Source organism: Acanthochromis polyacanthus, chromosome 9, assembly GCF_021347895.1.
Source record: "Acanthochromis polyacanthus isolate Apoly-LR-REF ecotype Palm Island chromosome 9, KAUST_Apoly_ChrSc, whole genome shotgun sequence".
Lineage (NCBI taxonomy): Eukaryota > Metazoa > Chordata > Actinopteri > Pomacentridae > Acanthochromis > Acanthochromis polyacanthus.
This window is the reverse complement of record NC_067121.1, coordinates 37,464,176-37,484,099: the sequence shown is the minus strand read 5'-3', so window position 1 is coordinate 37,484,099 and position 19,924 is coordinate 37,464,176. Positions and strand designations below refer to the sequence as shown.

General features: G+C 39.3%; 1 pseudogene; it reads left to right on the top strand.

Annotated features, from left to right (window-relative positions):
* The first annotated feature begins 3,786 nt into the window (after positions 1–3,786).
* On the top strand, positions 3,787–16,764 carry LOC110958000 (myosin-7-like; annotated as a pseudogene).
* Positions 16,765–19,924: the final 3,160 nt, after the last annotated feature.

Below are 19,924 nucleotides of genomic sequence, written 5' to 3'. Positions count from 1 at the left end.
AGAGAGTCCTCAGCCAATCCTGCCCCTAGTTGCTCTCCGGTCCAGTCTGTTTGATGACGCTTTTTACGTCACTGGCTCCAAAAAAATCCAAAACGGCGAACAGGAAGTAGCAAAATCCGGGCTTCATTTTCTCGGCGTTGAAACCAACGGGTGACGTCACGGTTAGTTTACGCCTGGTAAAAAAAACAATTTACTATTCGTAAAAATAGAGATTTTTGTTTGTTATTTACAGCTTTGCCTTGTTTTTGGGCTTTTTTCTTGTTATTTTATTAGATATTATATGTAATTTAACAAAGCAGGGAAAATCTGTAAAATAAATGGAAATTGTTAGGATGAATTACAGCTGAAAATGGCTTAAAAAAAGGTAGTTTCATACAGGGTGGGTACATTAGTATAGGTAATTACACTGATCAACAACAAAACCAAAGACTCCTACATTAAAGCTTCAGGTGCAATAAAGTTTAAATACGATAATAATATTATAATATGATGATAAATATGAACTTGATATACAATTATATGGCACTTACAGTAAAATGCACAGTAACAACTAAACAGTGTCGCTTCTAAAGTAACTATTAATTGGTAATTTCTTGGCTCAGAGTCTCTTAGTCGCTGCTATAATGAGCAACAGTGGGTGTGTGTGTGTAAGACATGCAGCTTACTGCTGTATCTTCATACCACTACACAATTTGGATTCAGGAAATATATGTGGTGACAATGTGAATTTGTTGTGACATAAACAAAGCATTTAAATCATGTTTCTTTTAATGAGCAGACGCCTGTCCTGAAGGGCAACGCTATCTTCACTGGCTCTTTAGCGGGGCCATGGAATCTCTCACTTCCATTTGGCACCCTGACGCCAGCTGTCAGTAACAGGACTGTGGAAGTTATCAGAATGGAAATAATCTCAGCACTTGTCAGCAGCTGTTGACCCTCCTTTTATCTCTTAACCTCTGAAGAGGCTGTGAGTGCCGCTGATAGCGTCTGGCTGTGCATTATTTCTCCTATACATAATGTCAGTGCAAGCTGTGTTCACTGTAAAATGTAAAAAGCTATTAACAGTACCTTTTAAAAACAGTTTAATGTCATTTTACAGATTTGCCCTGTTGTGTTAAATGGCAGATAACAACTAGTGAAATCACACGAAAAAGTACTGATTTGCATATTAACCATAAAAAACAGGCAAAAACTATAAATAACATTCACTACCAAAATCTGACTTGCAAATTGCAATTTGGTCTTTTAAAATTTTTGACAGTAGATTTCTAATATTTTTCTATTTTTTACTGTCTTTAAAAACCAAAAAACATGCCTATTAGGATTGAACAATTATAGATAATATTTTAGAATATATTGACAGATTTAAAAGAACAGTATACAGGTTATGAATTGCTCAGTGACATTAATTACTGCTTCAGTTCAGTAGAGGTTTATAAATAATGACATATACTGGAGCATAAATCAGCAGGTTTAATGAGCAGTGGTGGTTTATGAGTGTACATTTACCTGCTTTTTAACACAGCATTACCTGTTGACAGACGGCCCTTCAAAGATATCAGAACTGTGAATACCAATAACTCCTGCAATAAAACTGAAGGCAGCTCAGCTCAGACTCCACCAGGTATTTAAATGGAACGTTCAAATTTGATTGGCTGTGGGATATACCCGTCACTATCACGATATTAATGAGGGACATAACCCAGCGTGAGGCCGTCATTCACTACAGTTGATCCTAGATGCAGGCAGGAGCAGAAGCCTGAAAGCCTCCGTGGCTGTTCTCCTCAATCAGTCCTGGGTTCTCAGCAGGAATTTCACACGGTTATCTTTGTCCTCAAAGACACAATGCCATGTCAACAGGACTGTAACTGAGGGGCCGGCTTTTGCTGGCCGCTGCCTGATAATGGGAGAAGGCTTCCACACTGACCTTGGCATCACATTGGAGCATGTCGGCCTGGCACAGCCCTCCATTGTGTGTCATCATTATTGCCTTTCTGTGAATCTCGAGCATGTCACCTGTGGCAGACCTCTGTCTGTGTTGCCTCGCACTTGTCGCCTGGTTAATCTGGCAGACTAATGTTCTTTATTTAGACCGACCCACTCGGTATGCGATGGCTGTTTTTGTTACCACAAAGTCCATTCTGTGATAACTAAGCACAATATGTTCCTGATGCCGCACTGCGGCTCCACTTAAGCCCTGTGAGTAACTGAGACCCATACATGACATAGTTCTCCAAAATATCTCCCCAGATACTTTGTGCATCTTCCTCTGTGTTTGGACAAGAATACCGGTGGTTTACATTTATTGAATTCTTCATCTTAATAGCAAAACATGCAAAGAACGTTGCTTTTGTTTTTAATGCTGCTGCTGTTCCAACATGTGTCAACATGTCTAGTTTTTATTACAGAATCTCCAACTCATTTATTGTTTAATATTTACTTTTTCTAAAAAAAAAAAAAAAAGATTAAATTAGAATATGAAGTGTTGATTCTCTCTTTTTTTTAAATCAATGTTGCAAAACAAAACAGGCTACTGTCTTTCTGGATTTCTACTTCACTCACATCAGGTTGAAATGATGATTTTGTTGTCTTTTGCTTGTTTAATTTTAGTTTAACAGATTTTTCCTTGTATTTGGTCGATTTTGTTTCATCACCACGTTTAAAAGCAACATGCAGAGTAGACTAATATGAGGAAAACTCCTCATAAACATACTTTTAAGATGTCTTTCCTCCAATTTTGTTTTTATTGGACTCTGATAGCATGAAGCAATTGTGGCACATTTTCCTTTACTACAGCAGGATAGAACCTGTTAAATCAACTTGGAAGATCAATTTCTCAATAAAAAATAAGCATGAAGTATTCGCAATCTAGACTATATATTACAGCGACCAATATTTTGAAAAAAACTGGACAGGTTTTGACATCCTGCAGTCGAGCTGTTGTCACATTTGCAACATCTATTTAAATTATATAGCACTGAAATGCATTTAAATGCATTTAGTAAGCTATTGTTATCTACCCTGTCTTACATGAGGATGCTTCTGTTGAGTACAGCATGAATTGTTCTTGAAACAGAAGCACACTTAAGGGATGATGAGAGAGGAATTCCTCTCTGTCTCTATTTAAAGATTGAGTTGCAGTCCCCTGGCTGCTTGAGGATACCTATGATTAATCACTGCACTGCATGGAGCTCCTAATATGGCCTCGTCAGGAGACCCCATCAGCGATAAGACTCTGACCCGCTGATTTCTATATTGCTCTCCCGCCACTCATTAACCCCCTCCCTTCATGTACCCCCAACCTAACTCAGACACAATAACATTCCTGGGCCCTGAAACCCTCCTCCATATTTGGACGAGGGACGCTGTTTAAAAAGAGAACTCATGGTGAAACCCCCCGACAGGTCACCATTCTATCTCAAGGTAAGATGTGAAGACAGTAGCTTACAAACTACAGACTACACTAGAGCCTTACCTGTGTTGGTGTGGACTGTAGTCTCACCAGTGTCCATTTTTTTCTTTCTTCAGGACCATAACACCTCAGTCTTCTCAGTAGGGATTGCAAAGGTAAGAGCATCTCAAATTGGAAAGAGTGATGTACAACCTAGGGGGAGATATAAAATAAAAGACCGTTATATGATTTTTTTTTAACAAGGAAATACAGAGCTCCACATTGACATATGCATTCTTTATTTTTTCATCCTGCAGATGCTATTAGCTGAATGCATAATATGGTTGAACTGCAATTTAGATTTGTTTTTTGTTTTTTTGCAGACAAGGTGAAAAATGGGTGACGCTGCCATGAAAGAGTTTGGGGCAGCAGCTCCGTACCTGAGGAAGTCAGACAAGGAGCGTCTGGAGGCCCAGACTCGCCCATTTGACATGAAGAAGGAGTGTTTTGTTCCTGATCATGACGAGGAGTACGTGAAGGCTTCCATCACCAGCCGTGAGGGGGACAAAGTCACCGCTCAGACTGAGAAAGGGAAGGTCAGTGAGCTGTTCTGGATGCTGCTGGTTTTTCTTTAGTCACACAAAACAGAAGAAACAATAGAAGCCTGAGATCTCATGATGATCCTGTGAAGAAAACAGTGTATTAACACCCGATGTCTTCTTTTTGTTAGACCGTGACAGTGAAGGAGTGTGATGTCCACCCTCAGAACCCACCAAAGTTCGATAAAATTGAAGACATGGCGATGTTCACCTTCCTCCATGAGCCCGCTGTGCTGTTTAACCTCAAAGAGCGTTATGCAGCATGGATGATTTATGTGAGCTAAAAACTTTAACAGAGAGGAAAACTAATGTCCAACTGCATACTTTATTAAAATATTCCAGCCTAATATAATTTTACATTTTGCTTCCCCTTCTCCTTCTAATAGACCTATTCTGGGCTGTTCTGTGTGACTGTCAACCCCTACAAGTGGCTGCCAGTCTACAACCAAGAGGTGGTTGTTGCCTACAGAGGAAAGAAGAGGAGTGAAGCTCCTCCTCATATCTTCTCCATCTCTGACAATGCCTACCAGTACATGCTCACTGGTAATTTAAATGCAGATATTACAGCACATTCACTGCAAAAGTGAAGTTTAAAAATCCTACGGGCCCCTCAAATCCTCACGTGATCTTTTTGTTTGTTCTTTTTCAGACAGAGAAAATCAGTCAATTCTCATCACGTAAGTTATCTTTTCATGACTTTCGAGAATTACATCATGCTGTGAGAATTTTAGTGAGTGGCATCAAATATCCTTGAAGTTTTTCCTGATGTGCTCTTGTTATTTTCTGGTATATTTTTTATTTCAAGTCGTATATTGCCACTGCCAATTATTGATTTAAAATTAGCAACTCTCAACATGTATTTTCTTTAGTTTTAAAGTGATATAATACAGTGACAGGCGAGCATTTGCTGGTGTCACTACTGCAATTAACTGTTAGTGTCCTATTTGCTATAAGAGTACAATGAAGTCCATTCAATGTGAAAAAAAGGGATTATAGATAAACTGCCGCTGAATGCTAAAGAACAGTAAATGTCTTCCAATAAAAAGGGGTCTAAATATTTTTTGATCGTAACTGGTAATTGTCTACAATCTACTGTGAAATCAAAGTCTTGACTATTGACATGTAATGAATGCTGCACATTAGCCACTTCATCAAAACAATTCAATTTGTGTCTTCAGTGGAGAATCTGGTGCTGGGAAAACTGTCAACACAAAGAGAGTCATACAGTACTTCGCCAGCATTGCAGCAGGAGGAGGGAAAAAGGACCCCGGCTCTGAGAAAAAGGTTATTATGCTGAATATACAGGATATATGACTTCTAACTGCCAGTTGCATCATTTTTCTTTTATGTGTTTTACCTATTCAAACTAATATTTCACTGTACTGTTTCAGGGTACTCTGGAGGATCAAATCATCCAGGCTAACCCTGCTTTGGAGGCTTTTGGGAATGCCAAAACCATCAGGAATGACAACTCTTCCAGATTCGTAAGTTTTTGTCTGCAACGAAACAACTCTTTGTGTCTGTTCTCCATAACATTCTTTTTTTCTTGTCATTCATTTAGGGCAAATTCATCCGAATTCACTTTGCAGCCAGTGGAAAGCTGGCCTCAGCTGACATTGAAACATGTAAGCATTTCTTCTCTCTAAATTCGTCTAGGTTGTTCATGTGTTCACAGTGATCAGCTTCCTGCTCATAATGTAAATATCTTTACAGATCTGCTGGAAAAGTCCCGTGTCACCTTTCAGCTAAAGGCTGAGAGAGATTATCACATCTTCTATCAGATTCTGTCTCAGAAGAAACCTGAGCTACTTGGTACGTGAAAACGTGATATTTGAACCAGTAACAACGAGTAGTTGTAATGTAGGATCACATGTATGGTAAATGAAATATTTCTCTTCTGCTTTTCAGAGATGCTGCTCATCACCAACAACCCCTACGACTACGCCTTCATCTCCCAAGGAGAGACAACAGTAGCCTCTATTAATGATGCTGAAGAGCTGATGGCCACTGATGTGAGTGGAAATTAACAATGACACTGAAAATGAATACGATATCAGCCTACTTTACAGATTTTGATGTTGTAGTTTTAAATTTTATAGAGGTCCTATAGATGAAAGCAAGTCCAGTAAAATCATGTTATTTTGCATCTAGCTGTTGGTAAGGGATTATGACATGGAGCATCTCTGGCATTCCCAGCATCACTGAGTCACTGCATGAGTAAAAATGATCTGAATAGACTGGATTAAATGTTTGATGTCTGATGTCAGTCAAGTGGGATTCTGCAGGCTCAGAGAGCACACACTATCTTATCCCCCGGATTTCTCCTGGCACTCCACCCTTTAAACCCTGATACTATGAAAAAATCTGTGACATATGAAAGAGAACACCCCTCTCTTCTCATTCAGGATGCCTTTGATGTGCTGGGCTTCACTCAAGAAGAGAAGAATGGCATTTACAAGCTGACTGGTGCCATCATGCACTATGGCAACATGAAGTTTAAGAACAAGCAGCGTGAAGAGCAGGCAGAAGCTGATGGCACTGAAGGTGAGAGAATCTTTGTGAGAGATGGATGGACACAACCTGCAAGAGGCTCAGGTTTAACTGAGCTACAAAATAGTTCAACTCCATGACTCCAGTCTTATAACACAATTTAAAGCACAGACTCTGTGTTAATGAAGCTATAGCTGCTGTGCCAATCGCATAAGATTGTGACAGATGCATCAAGATTGTGTACTATATTGTAAAAAAAAGTGTAATAGATACTCTACGGTATGAGGGAGAAGTTAAGAAAGTGCAACCAAGTGTATATTTGGTTAAAAAGGACAGAACGACGGCAGACAGATCCTATGACAGTGTTCATGAAAAGTGGACATATTTAACATATTTTCCAGTGTACAGACAGATTGGTATTTTCTCAGAATTTTCTCAGCCCAGATGATTTGCTATGACATCTTAGCTAATTGAGCAATTTCATTTGTATTTGTATTTTTTAGATGCTGACAAATCAGCGTATCTGATGGGCCTGAACTCTGCTGACCTCATCAAAGGTCTCTGTCACCCAAGAGTCAAAGTAGGAAACGAGTGGGTCACCAAGGGACAAAATGTACAGCAGGTAGGAATAAAACTTCACAGCTGAATTTCTCATCTGTAAATTGTGCTAATTTTATAATATTTTAATAGATGGAGGCAACACTCGGCGCAAAGAATGGCTATTTACTGTAACTTATTGTCTGGATTTCATTTGTAGGTGTACTATGCCATTGGTGCACTGTCTAAGGCAGTGTATGAGAAGATGTTCCTGTGGATGGTGGTGAGAATCAACCAGTCCCTGGACACCAAGCAGCCACGCCAGTACTTCATTGGTGTGTTGGACATCGCAGGATTTGAGATCTTTGATGTGAGTTTGGAATGAAGTCTAAAATTCCCAAAAACACTGGTAACTTTTTGTTCAACACTGAATGAATTTCTGCTTGTTCTTGATGTTACTACAGTTCAACACCTTTGAGCAGCTGTGCATCAACTTCACCAATGAAAAACTGCAACAGTTTTTCAACCACCACATGTTTGTGCTGGAGCAGGAAGAGTACAAGAAAGAGGGCATTGAATGGACTTTCATTGACTTTGGTATGGATCTGCAGGCCTGTATTGATCTGATTGAAAAGGTAAGTTTCAAGAATTTTTCTTGATAATTGAAACTGAGTTCTTTTTGCTCCTCTTGCCAAAATCTTTACATTCTTCCTTCTATTTTGTCAGCCCATGGGTATCATGTCCATCCTTGAAGAGGAGTGCATGTTCCCCAAAGCCAGTGATTCCACATTTAAAGCTAAACTTTATGACAACCATCTGGGGAAATCCAACAACTTCCAGAAGCCCAGAATTGTCAAAGGAAAACCAGAGGCTCATTTTGCCCTGGTCCACTATGCTGGAACTGTTGATTATAATATCAACAACTGGCTGGTGAAGAACAAGGATCCTCTGAATGAGACTGTTGTTGGACTCTACCAGAAGTCTAACCTGAAGCTTTTAGCTATGCTTTTTGCTGGCTATGCAGGAGCTGACTCAGGTAACAAAAGAAGAACTGCTTTATAACAATCAGTGGCAATATCCATGTTTTTAAATTTTTTTTCACAAAGGACAATAGTAAGATTCATGTCTAGTAGTTGAATGCATAACTGTGTTGTGTTGACAAAATATAATATGATTATTTTCTATTCAGCTCAGGACTCGGGTGGGAAGGGCAAAGGTGGCAGCAAGAAGAAAGGGTCATCTTTCCAAACTGTATCAGCTCTTCACAGGGTGAGATATTGATGTGTTTAATCAGTATTTTTCCAATGGTTATGGGTCAAAGCTACAAAAAGCATATTTATGCGCACATGTTCAAAGATACTGGAATATAGCACTGATATAAACAGTGTCTAACCATCATCAATGTGTATCTTTTTCAAGACTATGACACTACAAGGTCTAAAAACCTATATCGTTCTTAACTTGGGGATCCATGTAACTTTGCTACACAGTTTTTTTATTTTGTGTCAGACACAATGACAATTATACACGCAAAACTTGCAGGAGAACCTGAACAAGCTGATGACCAACCTGAGGTCTACTCACCCTCACTTTGTGCGCTGCATCATCCCCAACGAGACCAAGACTCCTGGGGCCATGGAGAACCCTCTGGTGATGCACCAGTTGCGCTGTAACGGTGTACTGGAAGGCATCAGGATCTGCAGAAAAGGCTTCCCCAACAGGATCCTGTATGGAGACTTCAAGCAGAGGTATTGCATCAGTGAGGTCAAGTACTATATGATTCCAAACATGTTAAGAAACACTCCCAGATATTTCTACTTTGTGTTTCTCTAGATATCGCATCCTGAATCCTGCTGCCATCCCTGAGGGTCAGTTCATTGACAGCAAGAAGGGAGCTGAAAAACTTCTCGGGTCTCTGGATATTGATCACAATCAATACAAGTTTGGACACACTAAGGTAACCAATCGAAGACAAAGCCAGAAGCATATCTGTTGCATTTTCTGTGCAATATATATTATAAACAGAAATACAGGGACACATGTACAGTAAACCAACAGTTAAAAATTTACAATTTTTTCTGAACAACTAAATTTCTTGACATATTGCACTAGTGTGATAATTTCTTGTACATTTTTTTAACCTGTAACACTCACTGGCTGAGTTTTCTGTCACTCTGTTTCGACTACTTTCATAAAAAATGGATGAATGTAAAGGAATAAATCTGAAGGAATTGAACTTTGCATTTGTTGAATAAAGAACATAATTTTAAAGATGCTGTGTCCTAAGGTCCATACATTTAACATCCGGTGGATATTTCCATTCTCTTTCATGCTTCTTAAAGGTGTTCTTCAAGGCTGGTCTTCTTGGACAACTGGAGGAGATGAGGGATGACCGCTTGTCGCTCATCATCACTGGAATCCAGGCCAGATCCAGAGGTCTGCTCGCAAGAGTGGAGTTCCAGAAGATTGTTGAGAGAAGGTCAGAAGAATCAGCCATTAAAAAATAAATAACTACTGATCAGTCGTAATGAGTATGTTAGTAACAACTCTTTATTGTTTGCAGGGATGCTCTTCTTGTGATCCAGTGGAACATTCGTGCATTCATGGGAGTCAAGAATTGGCCCTGGATGAAGCTGTTCTTCAAGATCAAACCTCTGCTGAGATCTGCTGAAGCAGAAAAGGAGATGGCCAACATGAAGGAAGAATTCCTGAAGCTGAAGGAGGCTTATGCAAAATCTGAAGCTCGTAGAAAGGAACTAGAGGAGAAAATGGTCTCACTTCTCCAAGAGAAGAACGACCTGCAGCTCCAAGTCCAGGCTGTAAGTCTGATAAAAGCATTTCATGTACTTCAATGTTAAAACAGTACTTTAACCACACAGTGTATTATATGTGGAAAATGATATCCATGCACTTACTCATATGCTAATCATCATTATCAACATTATGACCATTTAGGAGCAAGATAATCTTGCAGATGCTGAGGAAAGATGTGAGGGGCTGATCAAACACAAGATTCAAATGGAGGCAAAAGCCAAAGAGCTCTCTGAGAGACTGGAGGATGAGGAGGAGATGAATGCTGAACTAACAGCTAAAAAGAGGAAGCTGGAAGACGAGTGCTCTGAGTTAAAGAAGGACATTGATGACTTAGAGTTAACTCTGGCTAAAGTGGAGAAGGAGAAGCATGCCACTGAGAACAAGGTATGACAAATGTTTGGCTAATTATTTTCATCAAAAGGATTCGAACAACCAATTTTTAATACCTACTGCTTATTACACAGGTAAAGAACTTGGTTGAGGAGATGGCAGCTTTGGATGAAATTATTGCCAAGTTGACCAAGGAGAAGAAAGCCTTACAGGAGGCTCATCAGCAAACGCTGGATGACCTGCAGAGTGAAGAAGACAAAGTCAACAGTCTGACCAAGGCCAAGTCTAAGCTGGAGCAGCAAGTGGACGATGTAAGAATTCAAATAAGTCTCATTTCAACTTTAGTTTGACGTTTACAGATTTCTTTCACTGCCCTTTGTATGTTGTCTGTATGTTTGATTCTCTGTTATGATGTCCAGCTCGAAGGTTCTCTGGAGCAAGAAAAGAAGATAAGGATGGATCTTGAAAGAGCAAAGAGGAAGCTGGAGGGAGACCTGAAACTGACCCAGGAGAGCCTAATGGACCTGGAGAATGACAAGCAGCAACTTGAAGAGCATTTGAAAAAGTAAGCACATAATTCTTTAAACAGTATATTTCAAACAGTACACTATATAAAGCTCTGCAGAAACATATGGTAGACAGATTCAGGTGCTCTAACCTTTACTATTTCACCACAGGAAAGACTTCGAACTCAGTCAGCTCACCAATAAAATAGAAGATGAGCAGGCCATTGCTATTCAGCTTCAAAAGAAATTGAAAGAGTTTCAGGTAATAATTAGTCACACCTTCTTCAGAACATAAAATAGTAAGTAATGACAGTACTAGTAATAATTCTCTCTTAATAGGCCCGCATCGAGGAGCTAGAAGAAGAGCTTGAAGCAGAGCGAGCTGCTCGAGCCAAGGTGGAGAAGCAGAGAGCAGACTTGGCCAGAGAGCTGGAGGAGATCAGCGAGAGGCTGGAGAGGCTGGAGGAGCAACAGCTGCCCAGATCGAGATGAACAAGAAGAGGGAGGCCGAGTTCCAGAAACTCCGCAGAGACCTTGAAGAGGCCACTCTGCAGCATGAATCCACTGCTGCCACACTCAGGAAGAAACAGGCCGACAGTGTCGCTGACCTGGGAGAGCAGATTGACAACCTGCAGAGAGTCAAGCAGAAACTGGAGAAGGAGAAGAGTGAGCTCAAACTGGAGCTGGATGATGTGGTCTCCAATATGGAACATATTGTGAAGACAAAGGTTCGTCAAACTGATTTTCTTAATTTCTTGCTATTGTTTAACAGTGGGTTTTACAGATATATCTGTACTTGGGATATCACAGATATATTTAATATTTTAATTTTGATGTGATTTATTATATTTCAGACTACTCTAGAGAAAACATGCAGAACTATGGAAGATCAAATGAATGAATACAAGACCAAGTTTGAGGAGGCTCAACGTTGCATCAATGACTTCAACATGCAGAAAGCAAAACTTCAACAGAAAATGGTAGGTTGTTTATTGAAAAAAAAAAGTTTCTCGGTGGTGATTTTGATTACTGACAATTTCAATGTAAAAAAAAAAAAAAAACTATCAAAAATGTGACAAATCACACAGTGTTGCCTGGAACACCAGAAAACACTAATAAAAGTTACTTTTTGCAAAGACAATAAAAAGTTTGTTGGATCTAGATACATTACAGATCCATTATTCTGCATTTATCAAATTACCAGGTGAGCTGTCAAGGCAGCTGGAGGAGAAGGATTCTCTGGTGTCTCAACTGACAAGAGGAAAAATGTCCTACACTCAGCAGATTGAAGACCTAAAGAGACAACTGGAAGAGGAGACCAAGGTGCATACTAAGCTTCAGTGCCTAATAACAGCAGCAGTAATTTCTGTAAACTTATGTGTCTCATTCATACATTTTTGGTTTAACAGGCAAAGAGTGCTCTGGCCCATGCAGTGCAGTCTTCTCGTCATGACTGTGACCTGCTCAGGGAGCAGTATGAGGAGGAGCAGGAGGCCAAGGCTGACTGCAGCGCAGCATGTCCAAGGCCAACTCTGAGGTGGCTCAGTGGAGAACTAAGTACGAAACTGATGCCATCCAGAGGACTGAGGAACTGGAAGAGGCAAAGTAAGATGAACTGAGATCTAATTACATTCTATTATGTGATTCATAAAAGACATTTCACTTCGTCTATCAGATCAGCTTTTTGTTTGTGTTATGTTCCTACTAAAATGTAGACGAACAAAAGTTTGTCTGTTAGATGACTGAGCAGCCAGTCATAATGGTTGAATGTATTACAGTTTAATCATCCAACACTACAACATTAAATGGTTTGAATTGTGATTTCTTTAGGAAAAAGCTGGCTCAGCGTCTGCAGGAGGCTGAGGAAGCTGTGGAGGCAGTGAATGCTAAATGCTCCTCTCTGGAGAAGACCAAACACAGACTGCAGAATGAGATTGAAGATCTCATGGTGGATGTAGAGAGATCAAATGCTGCTGCTGCTGCTCTGGACAAGAAGCAAAGAAACTTTGACAAGGTGAATTAGTCCATCAAAAAGACAAGTACATTTAACGGCAGCTGGACCAAATTTGTTTAGAATTAGTGTGAACTTCATATGAACTCCACAATCAAACATTGTTTTCAGCAATAGGAGAAATGGTTTTGTAACATTCATCCTCCCTCATCCATCTGGCAATATACAATTATTGCTGGCCTTTCTTTCCATTGCAGGTCCTCTCTGAGTGGAAACAAAAGTATGAGGAGTCTCAGTGTGAGCTGGAGAGCTCCCAGAAGGAGGCCATGGGCTCTGAGCACTGAGCTCTTTAAACTGAAGAACTCTTTATGAAGAGTCCTGGATCATCTGGAGACCATGAAGAGAGAGAATAAAAACCTACAGGGTAAGATCTAACTGCTAGGGTTTGTTCAATAGATTTCTTTAGAAAAGTACTTTGGTGTGAAGCCCATCATAACTGTGTGACTTAACATCCCACAGAGGAGATTTCTGACCTCACTGAGCAACTTGGTGAGGGTGGAAAGAGTATTCATGAACTGGAGAAACTCCGGAACAACTGGAGCAGGAGAAGAGTGAGATCCAGTCTGCTCTTGAAGAAGCTGAGGTACAGACCCGTTAATGAACAACACATTTTAAAGTAAAACTGTTGTCTATTATGGTTAATTCTGTACTCTCCTATCCACTAGGCCTCCCTTGAGCATGAGGAAGGCAAAATTCTCAGAGCCCAGCTAGAATTCAACCAGATTAAAGCTGACATTGAGCGCAACTGGTTGAGAAAGATGAAGAGATGGAGCAGAGCAAGAGGAACCTGCAGAGGACCATTGACACCCTGCAGAATTCTCTTGAGCGGAGTGTCGCAGCAGGAATGAGGCTCTGCGTTTGAAGAAGAAGATGGAGGGAGATCTCAATGAGATGGAGGTCCAGCTGAGCCAGGCCAACAGACAGGCAGCTGAGGCCCAGAAACAACTTAAATCTGTTCATGCACATCTGAAGGTAAATTAGAAAAGAAAAGAGACACTTTTACGATGTTTCAATTTGAAACAGATTCTAAATGTCTTTAATATGGTCGATTTCATCCCATGAAGGATTGTCAAATTCAGCTGGATGACTCTGTCCGGCCAATGATGATCTTAAAAGAGAACATTGCCATTGTTGAGAGACGCAACAACCTGCTTCAGGCTGAACTGGAGGAACTGAGGGCTGCGCTGGAGCAACTGAAAGAGGTCGCAAACTTGCTGAACAAGAGCTACTGGATGTCAGTGAGAGGGTGCAAGCTACTGCACTCACAGGTGAGATCTAATCCTTTACTACAACCTCCACAGGTGGTTGACTCATCTTAGATATAAAGATCTGAAAAAATATTTAATTTCCCTAATGTGCTAACAAATCTCACATCTCAAACACTTTGCAGAACACTGGGCTGATAAATCAGAAGAAGAAGCTGGAGATGGATGCTTCCCAGCTTCAAACTGAAGTGGAGGAGGCAGTGCAGGAGTGCAGAAATGGCTGAGGAGAAGGCCAAGAAGGCCATTACTGATGCTTGCCATGATGGCAGAGGAGCTGAAGAAAGAGCAGGACACCAGCGCTTCACCTGGAGCGCATGAAGAAGAACATGGAGCAAACCATCAAAGACCTGCAGCACCGTCTGGTGAAGCTGAACAGATCGCCATGAAGGAGGAAAGAAGCAGGTGCAGAAGCTCCGAGGCCAGGGTGAGTATAAGTCGCTGTCTGATACCAGGCATCATTATTTAACATCATGTAAATCTATTTTGGCCACAAGGAGCAGAAGTCCATTGAAGTCAGACAGACCTGCAGCCTGACATTAAGATTATAGCTATAAATATGTTCCGAAAAACTACTTCCTATTATACATTCAGCTAAAACGAAGCATGTTCACTTCATCACTGGAGGTTCAATAAATTTTAGTCAAACATTTTGTTCAACAAGCAGCATGCTATCTGTCTGCCTATTTGTGACTTTATATTAAAATTATTCACTACCGTAAGTGTTGATATTCACTGAATAATGCATCTTTGTGTTTAATCCTTGTACAGCACTGGTTTCACAAAAATGTCTGAGTTTTCAGGTGAGGGAGCTGAGATGAAGTGGAGTTTGGAGCAAAAGAAGAGCAGCGAAGCTGTGAAGGGAGTTCGTAAATATGAGAGACGCATCAAGGAGCTCACATACCAGGTGATTTTTGGTGGATTATTGTTTTTACAATAATCTAAACACACAAAAAAATGTATTATCAGCCTAGGTGTCCCTTTTCTTTCTCAAAAATGTTCCTTTTTGAATTGATCAATAAGATTCTCAATATCTTTGAATTCCACACTACACTACAAAGTTTATTATTTAGCAAAATTAATATACTAATTGAACACAATATATCTTATTGATCCATGAATCTTTTTTGAATCTCATGAATCTCTTTGCTTTATACAGACTGAGGAGGTCGCAAGAATATTGCACGTCTGCAGGACCTGGTTGACAAACTGCAGCTGAAAGTCAAAGCCTACAAGAGATCTGCAGAGGAAGCTGTAAGTGGGACGGAAAAGTTGTTTTCTCATTTGGCAGTGGCTGTTCATGATCTGTTGTTTCTGTTCGTCAGAATTTACTTGATTGTGCAAAAGTATCCACTGGGACTTAAAAGTGCTTTTATGTTGTTTTGGTTCATGGTTGAAGTTCATTGCATATGTTTGTAGAACACGTTCTACGAGACACAAAGACGGGCTGTTGTTGAGCTGTTACATCGACTCTTACATTTGAAGACCATGTGCTCTTAATAGAGAACTCTCAAGTTCATTGCCTCTCGCACCAATACAATAATGTGGTCTGTGTTTTTGTTGGATTCTGTAGGAAGAACAGGCCAATGTTCATCTTGGTAAGTTCCGTAAACTGCAGCACGAACTGGACGAGGCTGAAGAGAGGGCTGACATCGCTGAGTCTCAGGTCAACAAGATGCGTGCCAAGAGTCGTGATGTGGGGTCAAAGGTAAGAAGCTCTTCTATGCTCACATAATGTCATAATGACAATATTTCAAACTGTTCTTCACTCATCACCATCATAATAATTTAAAGTACAAACAATTTCAACTTGTTTTACCTGTATTTCAAAGTCTGTAGTTAGAGAACAGTTCATAATAAATCAGACGAGTCTTTGTGTAGATATAGTTTATTTTGAGTTTTTATGAATTTGGTAAGTTTTGTTAGTGAAATTTAGCAGGTTAGTGGTGATGCAGTTTTTATTTTTTTTGGCATCTTATGAAGTTATTAGTGATTTGACAGTAAAAATATGACAGAAAAATGTGTGTGTGTGTGTGTGGGGGGGGGGGGGGGGGGCATGTGCAGGGACAGCTCATGGTATTTGGTTGTCCATAAATTGTTTTTGGTTTTACTGTCATAACGTAATCTGAGTGATATTCTTGGAATTCAAAAACAGCATTAAACAATACATACACTTTAACTACATTATTATTATGTATATTATTATGTATCTTACAGTTGCATATAAAGACCCCAAGTAAAGCCCTGATCGATTAATTTGTGTTAATATATGCTCCAGCATGTTGACTGTTCCAACTGTACTCTAATGCAGTAAAGTGAACACGCTAACATCGTATACTTACCCATATTTTTGGTAATCTTTAATTTTCAAAGAGAAATCTCTTAAAGACTAAATGGTGTCTCCAGACTTCAGGTTTTTCAATGTGTCATGAACAAAGCTCAAGACTTATATGAGCCTCCTTTTTGACTGTTGATATAAACTGCTTTCTACATTTAGTTGTTCGATCTAATTCCACTAACTGAACATTAATTTTCATTTTGAAATAATTGTGTCCACGTCAACATGTCTCAGTAAAAGAGACCATGAAAAACAATGTAGCGAATAATTTTGAGCAGATTTCAAAATGTTATTTAGTTTGAGTGTACCCTTTTGTGTAACACTCGTTGAGTCCTGTTGGTCCGTTGTCACTAATCCGTCTCTCATTGTCTACTCTCTTGTCATTCTTCATCACAGAAAGGGCTAGATGAGGAGTGAAACTCACAGACGGCCTCCTCAGACCTTTGGATCTCCTGTGCTGTAGTGCCCTTTGTCTCCAAAGTAACTCTGTAGAATAAAGCAAAGTGCAATCAAATTAATGTGTAGAGTTCTCATTTATTCAAGTAGGTAGAATGTTCACTTTAAATTTAAAGTGCTTCTCCAGTTGTTATTTAAACCCTTAAAAGTTCTTCTTCATAAAGACAGACTATTTGAGTCCTTGTCGATGAGACTATTATGAGTACGTAGAAAGTTGGAAATGTTCAGCGATGCCGTTGACTGCCTGCATCTTCCAGCATATAAAAAAACACCACATGAACATGTTGGAAGGGTAAAAAATAATCATTTAATTTTACTGGAGGATACTGTTAAAAGATGCTGGAGTCACACCTGTCAAAAATGTAGAGGTCAATATGTGAAATTCACCAGTTGCCATTTTAACTTTTTACACTTTTACCTCTCATCGGGTAAATGCATTTCATTAAAAAACATGATAAAGCACAAAACTAACAGGAAAATTGACACGGATAGGAGTTAGGATTAAACCTCACTCGGTTTACATGCAGCTAGCACTTTCAGCAGAGGGTCAGAAATAGAAAAGGGCTGCTGGTGTTAGGTGAGTCACTAGCGCCACCTTGTGCTGACAAGTGTGCAACTGCTCTCTGATTTTCAATCATTGCTGCCAAGATGTTTTCAACATCTTCACAAGTCTTAACAGTTCCATTATTTGTTAGTCAAATTGTAGTATTTTAAGAGTACTTTACACTGTTGTCCCTGCTTAAAGTTATTTCCAGCCACAGACACACACTATATATGGCAGGAATAATAAAAAAAAGCTGTGTACCGTGCCAATGCCATAATAATTAATATAATCAGTTAGTAAGGATTTCTACTTGAATCAAAATGTCTACAAAATACATTCTTCAAAGAAAAGTTTTAAAGATCAACTAGACATACATGAAACGCTTTTAGTGAAAAGTACCTCATTATAGTCAGAGTTCTGTTGTAGAGGACTTGTTATCTTGTCCATAATTAACTCATTAGAAAAGGATTCCTTGCAATTCTATGGCAGTTAAAATGTCAGATGTGAGGAAAGAGAAACTGCAATCGCTTTAAAACAGCACAGTATTTCTATCTTTTCTCCAATAAAGTATCTACTCCATGGTTTAAAAAAAAAGCTTTTCGAAGCCTTATTCTGTCTTGTGCCATTTGTATTAAAAATCTTGATATCAATTCTTCATCATCAGAGCACAAAATGTCTCTTTAAAATGTCTTTACACCAGTTTATAAACACTAGGGTGGTGTGTTTGGAGGTAGAAGCTGTTTACAAAGAAATATCATGGTTCACCTAAAAAGGGAGGAAAGAAAGAAATGTGGGAGAAGAAAATGGGAAGTAGTAGTAGTATTTATATACTGAGAAATTTAATATGACTAAGTGTTGACATGAAGTTACAAAATCTTCGAACACGATAATAACAGCCTGACAATCTGTATTTGTAGATAAGTAAACTACATCTAGGATAACATTACTGCAACATCGATTGCTGAATGAAAAATATTTTTTCCTCTCGACATCCTTTAGACTCTATGTAAAAAAAGCTCATATTTTTCATTCAAACCTCAGACGTTCGTCAGCAAAATTTCAACATAATCGCAGCAATACAAGCCTGACATAAGACAATTAAAACTAATTATTCAGTGAAAGTTGTTAATAAGATGAACAGTATTGCCTAGAAAAGAATGAAGAGTTTGGTCTCATGTGAAGTCTAAACTTTGCTTACATTTCCCATAATGTGATGCATACTAGTTTTAGAAAAAAATATACATTTTGTTACTGCGATGATGGTAGAAAAAAACATAACAACAACATAACAAACAGTAAATATTGCTAACAAATATATATAATAAGCTGTTTAATGTAGTAAAACATAAATGATTCAATCAATACCAGAAAAGCTGACGTTAAAACAAACTATTTATGTAAAAGACATTACATTTTTAGCTGAATCGAAGACAGGCTTACCTCGTGTATCTGCTGCAGCAACACAAAGGACTGAATCACACCTTGTTGCACTGTTAGAAGAAGTGAAGTGAAGGGTGGATACCAGCTTGACACCTGATTGGTACCGAACTCTGACCTTGATCTCACAAAGCCTCGTCCTTCAGAGTTTTTTGATATCTGGAGAGAGATTATAAGATAACACATAAATCACACCGTGTTATTCTTCATCATCCACATTGTAACACTAACAAAACTATCTAAGCCGTGGTTTGTTTGTCTTCCTGCTGACTCTTCAAAGGCTTGACAGCCTTTTAATGCTGCCACCTTTGTGCTCCAGGCTTCTGTGTGTCAACTGCTTAATTTGAAGGCTTGTGATGTTTAGAAATGCTTCAGGATTATTTAGCAGACAGCACCACCAGTCGCATACTAAGGTGACACCATTTGTTCTTTCCATCAAAGAACAATTGGTCTTACCTTAAGAGGAGCTATACAGTGAGATTACAATGAGAGCCAGGAAGGGCCACAAAACCGATAAAGATTTCCCTGGAGACTTAAACAGCTGAGAATGAGTCCAACAATGTGAAAGCAAATTCTGATCAGCTCTCTCAAGGTTCACTGGAACACTGTTCAGCACCACAGTGCAACATTAAAAGGTTGATAGGAAAGGTCATTCTCATTTTACCAGACAAAACCAAATTTGCATACATGCCTTCAGTTGCTGAAGGGAAAGAGTGGAAAGCTGGATATTCTGCATAATGAGGGTCAAACAACATGATCCACTTTCTTTTTGTATTCTTTCTCCTCATAGCAGTTTTCACATAAATGTGTTGTCTTTCCAGCCAGAGCATATTATGGTAGGTCAGAATGGAGGGAACTTTTACCCGCCGTGTAGACTGAAACTCCACTCCAACAGCTTCACATAATTACATTTCATAATGGAAGAAAAATGTAAAAACTATGACTCTTGCCGGTAGTGTAGAATACAGGTATGTTTCGATATATCCAGTATTTTCTGTGGCATGCACCTGTTACTCCTCATCTGTCATGGCATCAGAGACTGCAGTTATATCGCCTGTCCTTCACAATCAGGGAGAAAAAATCCCGACAAGAATTTCACAGGGTTATCTTTATCCTCAAGGCCAAAGGAAAGGGAACAATGCCATGACGACACTGAGACAAAGGGTGTAGACCTTGCCAGACAGAATAGTGGTGAGTGATAATTTAAAG